Here is a 6000-nt window from a genome sequence, read left to right as displayed (position 1 = left end):
TACATACAAGAAGGAAGAACAAGAAGAATATCTATCAGTTAGTGTAGTAAGGTGTTAGTGTAGACTATAGTAGGGTAGTGTATACGATATTAGAAATGTATAAGAGCGCAATCGTCTGTTAGAAACTAAAAATTATAAGTGTGTATGACTTTTTTGTAGCAATGAACTTGGCCAATTTATTTTAGTAACAAATACTCAAGAAATGATTCGGCTAATTTTAATTCTACGTGTAATGACACTTTTACGTATATTAAAAAATCTAAATATAACATAATTAATTATAATAAATGTGAATCATAATATCTTAATAAATTCATTGCAGATACTATCATGACGTAAATATTACACTATCACTAAATTTTAACATAATTAGTGTAACAATATTTCGACGGCTGACATATAAATTGTGGCTTCTTCATTTTCATTACTCACTTTAAATCGTTAATAATCTCAAGATGAAACTGGCATTTTATATATTACACTAGTTCTTGGTGAGTATTAAAATAGTATTTGTTTAAAAACATATACTAAAGTGGAAGTTTATATTTAACTCTAGACTTATTTTGACATATTATATCTAACTTAATTTTTAATTTAAAATATGTTCCGAGGCGTATGTTTTCAAAACGATGGAATAATTTTAACACGTTTTAAATACAATAATACAGATAGCTTATAGTGGAATATTATGCCCAATAGCGCAAATTTTATGTTAAACTGGTCTAATTTTTGTTGGATGAAATCTAATTTTTTCGAAATATTACCCTCCTTTTAAATGTCAACATGGGAATTTTCGTTTATTACTGTTTTAATTTTTATCTTTCTATACAATAAAGAGCAAAATAACAAGAGGTAATGGAAATTGTGGAACGTCTGAACTTCTTCGTTCTCCATAATAATTTATCTTTATAAATCTTGAAATTGAGAGCTTTTCCAGGATTCATCCAATTTGTAAGGTTATGAAAATCTTACCTAAATCGCATGAAACTAAAATTTTTGCAATCAAATCGTGAATTTTCTTTAATGTTTGCTTTACGAGAACAACTTTCGTGCAAATCTAAAAAGAAATCTTTCTTAAAGAAGGGTACGGAAGGTCAATTCTAGCTACAATGCCATAAACATAGTTTTTAATCAGCTTCAATCAAAGTCTAAACAATTTTTAAATTAAAATCAAGTGTATTGATTTATTGGTAAGCCAAAGTGTTAGTGAGGAGATATCAATCACATCCGAAAAAGTTTTTCAGATAATTTTTCATTGTATTTGGATTTATTTTTATTTGGTATTGATCAAAATAATATTCTAAATCAAAACGTATGTATACGTCATTATTATCATCACGGTGCTACAGCCCTTAAAAAACCTCGACCTTCTCAAGCTTTTTGTTTTATTCTACTCTGTCACTTTGTTAGATATTTAATTCTCAACATCATTCTTCTCGTACTAGTAGTTACGTTTTATTCGTTCTACCTAGTCCAGTAATGTTATTGTCCTGTACTTCTTGCTCTGCCGACTAGAGATTTTAAACCTATAAATGTTTCTTTTGTCACTCTCCCTGTCAAATAAGTCCTATTTTTCGTTCCCTTTAATACCAGTAAGTGCAGTCACCTAGACTTAATTTACTTTGTTACTTTTTAGATCCCACGGAGAAGAAAGTTTCAAACTAACTTAAAGTTAATACGATTTGATTTCAGTGCCTGTAATGCCACCTGGCTGTCAAAAATATTTTTTGTAGATTTCCTTTAGCAGTTCCTTGTGAATATTTCTGGTAGGCACATTTCTGTAGCATAGACTTCTGCAGAAAGTAAAGTGATTATCTAGGCTTTCGCTAAGACTTGCCGTTAGCTCCCCTCCCTAGACCCAGCTCTAACTCCCTTATCGGTTTTAGAGCCTTCCGTATACTTTTTTCCGGTCCGTAGACCGGTTTTAAACCCCATGTTTTCCCACATCTCCTTTGACATGTCCAAAGGAAAAGTTTTGCTTTGTTGGTTATTCTTAACAAGTAGGCGTTCCATGTAAGCCGGTTATCCGGAATTACTATCAGATATTTAACTCATTTCACCTCTTTGACAGTTTATTCACATAGAGCGAACATCCAAATATTATTTAGATTTCATCTCATTGTGAAACTGACTTCTAATGTTTGACTAGAATTGATAGAGAGTTTTCCCTGTCGCACCACCTAGTAAGGATATAAAATGTTCTTTGGAGTATGCAGGATAGAACATTACCAGATTTTTCTCTTATCATAAAAACTAGACTATACGCATGAGTTAAAACTTCTACCTCCTATACGCCGAGGAGCAAAATCAAGTCATTGACCAGAAGTGACATCATGTGGGAAGAAAGGACTTCCTCCTGTGGGCATCTCTTAGATTTTTTGACTAGAATGTCCTCTCGTTATAGATCGGTTAGAATCAGCATATTTTCCAGCATTGCTTTCATTCAATTGCATACGGTATCAAAATATCCCTTTTAATGAAGCTGCCTCATTAAGAGAATTTGGGAGTGCATTACTAAATGCGTCTTTTATATTTAGAAAGACGGTTAAAGCACTATCTTTTTTATTAACTACTTCCTTAGGAGTTTCTGTTAATTTTCCTTCTTTATATGTTTGATAGTTGCCATTGAAAAGATGATTCCTCACAGGCTCTTCCTTAATATGTCTATCGAGTTTTTTTTTTTGATTGTTTTCAACAGACATGTCTTGTGTATTTACACTACACTTACAGTTATCCAAATCTTCTCTATATAAACTAGTGCTATGCTAGCTCTAAAAATTTTTGTTTGGATGGACAATAGGATGTTTAATCCTTTCCCTATTAGGGCAAGAAATATTCCATCCTCACCTGAAGATTTAAATGAAGAAAAGTGGTTTCCAGTAAAAAATTTATTGCAGAGAATTCTCAGTTTGATTTCCTATGACTTTTGGGACATTCTAGGTATTTAGTCTAAATATGGTCATCAGTAATTGTTAAACCTAGGAAGCTGGTTCTAAAATAAGAGCTTTAGCGGTTATCAGGTCTGTTTATCTGTTTATCAGGTCTTTTAAGTAGGCCTGGTCAACAGTTGGTTGTTATCTCTCAGATCATAAGGTTCCCATTCTCAAACTGGGAAATTGTACCCAATGTGTCCTTAAAAATGTAATCATTAGGCATTAACCTAGTGTATTAATAATTATAATGTTCGTTATTCAAATTATGTAATTTAAGAGTCATTTGACCTTATTATATAGCTATTTTCAACTGTTTTATAGACGTAAGTATCAACAACATTTTCAATATAACAGTTAAAATTTTACCCTTTGTTTTTCATTTTTAAGTGGTTATACTTATTTGCAATATTCTGAAAATTTATAAATTCATTTTGAATAATTTTTCAAAATGTTAATAATAAAATTTCATACCATTTTACAAAAAGAAGTTTTTACTTCATTTTAAGTTATTTCAATCTTAAAAGTTTTTTTTAGTCGTTTATGTAAAGTGGTTTTATGACAGGTTCTTTCCATCGCAACAAGCTTGGTGTATATAATATCAGTTGTTGGTATTATATTTTATTAGAATACCTCGTAAGCCAAATTCCTTAAACATTTAGCAATCACAAGATTAAGAGCTTTTTTAGCATCCAATCTTGTTTTTCTCTATTTAACACCACTCTTTAGAATGTGGCGCATTTTACAGATTTTTGTAAACCTTTCCTTTATACACAGATAGACACTTTCAAAAAACAAATAACAAAAAAATACTACAATTATAACGACCATATCAAAACAACGAAATTTCAACACAACTCAAAATTGAAGCAATACACATCTATAAACAACCTCGTTGCAAAGATGACAACTAAACAAAACACTTTTATATTAGTACAGTTAAAATTATTAGACGATAAATATGAAGCAAGAGATATTAAACTAAGGACAAAAAAGCAAGTTCATTTCAGGAACCAAATTCAAAATTATTCTACACATTATTTTTGTAGCATTATTTGGTTAAACTATGCTATGGACTAAATGTGGTGTTGGTTTGAATTTGCCGACGGACGATACATAGATCTAGGCAATTCTATATCTCGGTGAACTTAACTTACGTTGCTTTCAAAGGCTCCTGTTTTGACACACACTGAAGTTGCTTGTGTGGTATTTATTTTATATTTTACCTCCTTATAATCTTGAAGCATATGGCCCTTGCAATATTGTCTACAGTATAATTGGTTTAGAAAATTTAAATTGACATAAAAAAATAATTTAATTAAAGAAACATTTAATAAATCAACGGGAGCAAAATCAGATATCAACAGTAGATTTAGTAATAATAAAGTCAACATTTATTTACCATTATTTATGTATAACTAATTTACGTTCTAGGACTAGTTGCATCTGGAATATATCAAGTACAAGCTGGCAAAGGTTCTCATCCCGTCCATCATGTAACTCATAAACCTACATAAAAACTACATATATGTATGTATTTAGGACTTAGACCCTAACTGTTCCCCAACACCTAAATATTTTACAAATTTAAAACATTATGTAATCCAATAACTATGTCAATAAATGAGTTTAACCTAAAATGTATTATCTATAATTAAATTTGTATAAAATATTGAAACTAAAAACTATATTTTGCAATGCAGCAAATATTTCAAATTACCAAACCTCTAAAAGTCTCCAAATTACCTACCTTAATGTATAGGCTAAAAGCCAGTGAAAAATTACGTCTTTTTTTTTATTAAATGGTATGGTCGAATTCCGAGGATTTCCTAGTTTTCGAAACCAAAATTGAGATAATTGCCAAATCTGTGCTTTTTACAATTTTAATAGCAACTCAAACGATAATTGGACTGACATGGAGAATCCACAATATGCATTCCACAACATACTAATTTATCTAGGCAAGAACCGTGCCCGAGCTGATTTTAAAATGATTTGTTGAAAATTTGTAAATTGGGTATTAATGTAGGTGTGGACTAAATGTTTAATACAAGTTATGAATATAGATAGGCAATCAACTACACAGATACCTAAATTCATTGGTGGAGAACTAAAGATTTTTATAAAAGACCCTATATATTTTTCTCAACATTTGGTACCTGGAATATGGAAAGCAAATATATGTGCAGGAAGTCGAGTTTTTTTAATTAAGTTATTACACGGTAAAATGTTAATTGATTTATTTCAGTTTGTTATTGATATGGAAGGTAAACAAAGTAAATGTTAAAATGAATTGCTGGTATATTACTTAACTTATCACTTAAGTAGCAAAGGTCCTACATGTTAAAAAACATGAGGTGGATGGAGAGAGTTAATTTCAAAAGTATTGTGTGTTAACATAATATGGGGAACCAACAAACCTAATGGGTGTATGGGTGTAGGGTGGCTCTGTTTGGCTCAAGATATAACAACATTTAAAGATAAAACATTTAAATGTTGTAATACTTAGCCAAATAAAACTATAGTATGTGTGGTGTGTGGAAAAAGTTATCATATTTCCTGTGCCATTAAAAGCAAGTTAAAATGTTCTAAAATATATGACACGCGTATGGTGTGTTGTGAAAAATAATCTGATTTTACTGAACCCACGAATCTATTGCAGTTAGAACATAAAATGCTAAGGCAATTATTGGAGAAAAAAGAAAATAAGTATAAATTACTGTTAAATAATAATGAACTTTTAAAATCTTATTATTATTTGCTTCAAGACAAGTCGATTTATTGAAGACGGGGTTAAAAAACTATCACAGCAAAGATAAAAATAAAATACCAATTAAACTTAATGACCCATAAAATAAAAACATTGAAAATAAATATAAACAACCAATTCAATCATATGTCGACAACATTATGTGCAGGATTTGAGTGATTTTACAACAGTGCATTATAAGTAGACTTAGAAAAATATGCAAATAAAAAAGTATGAAATATGCGCATAACTATGCAGTATTTTATGCAAAAATTTGCAGTATGTTATGCAAAATATTCATATTTATCTAGAAAATATGCA

General features: G+C 30.1%; 1 long non-coding RNA gene across 1 annotated transcript; it reads left to right on the top strand.

Moving 5' to 3' along the window:
• Window positions 1-389: 389 nt before the first annotated feature.
• LOC140433475 (uncharacterized) lies at window positions 390-4570 on the top strand. The gene is made up of 2 exons (XR_011949985.1): window positions 390-491; window positions 4365-4570. It is a non-coding gene; the product is annotated as an uncharacterized lncRNA (long non-coding RNA).
• The last annotated feature ends 1430 nt before the right edge of the window (window positions 4571-6000 follow it).

Source organism: Diabrotica undecimpunctata, chromosome 2 (assembly GCF_040954645.1).
Source record: "Diabrotica undecimpunctata isolate CICGRU chromosome 2, icDiaUnde3, whole genome shotgun sequence".
Classification (NCBI taxonomy): Eukaryota; Metazoa; Arthropoda; class Insecta; order Coleoptera; family Chrysomelidae; genus Diabrotica; species Diabrotica undecimpunctata.
Note: the sequence above shows the minus strand (reverse complement) of the source record. Positions and strands in the feature narration are given on the sequence as shown.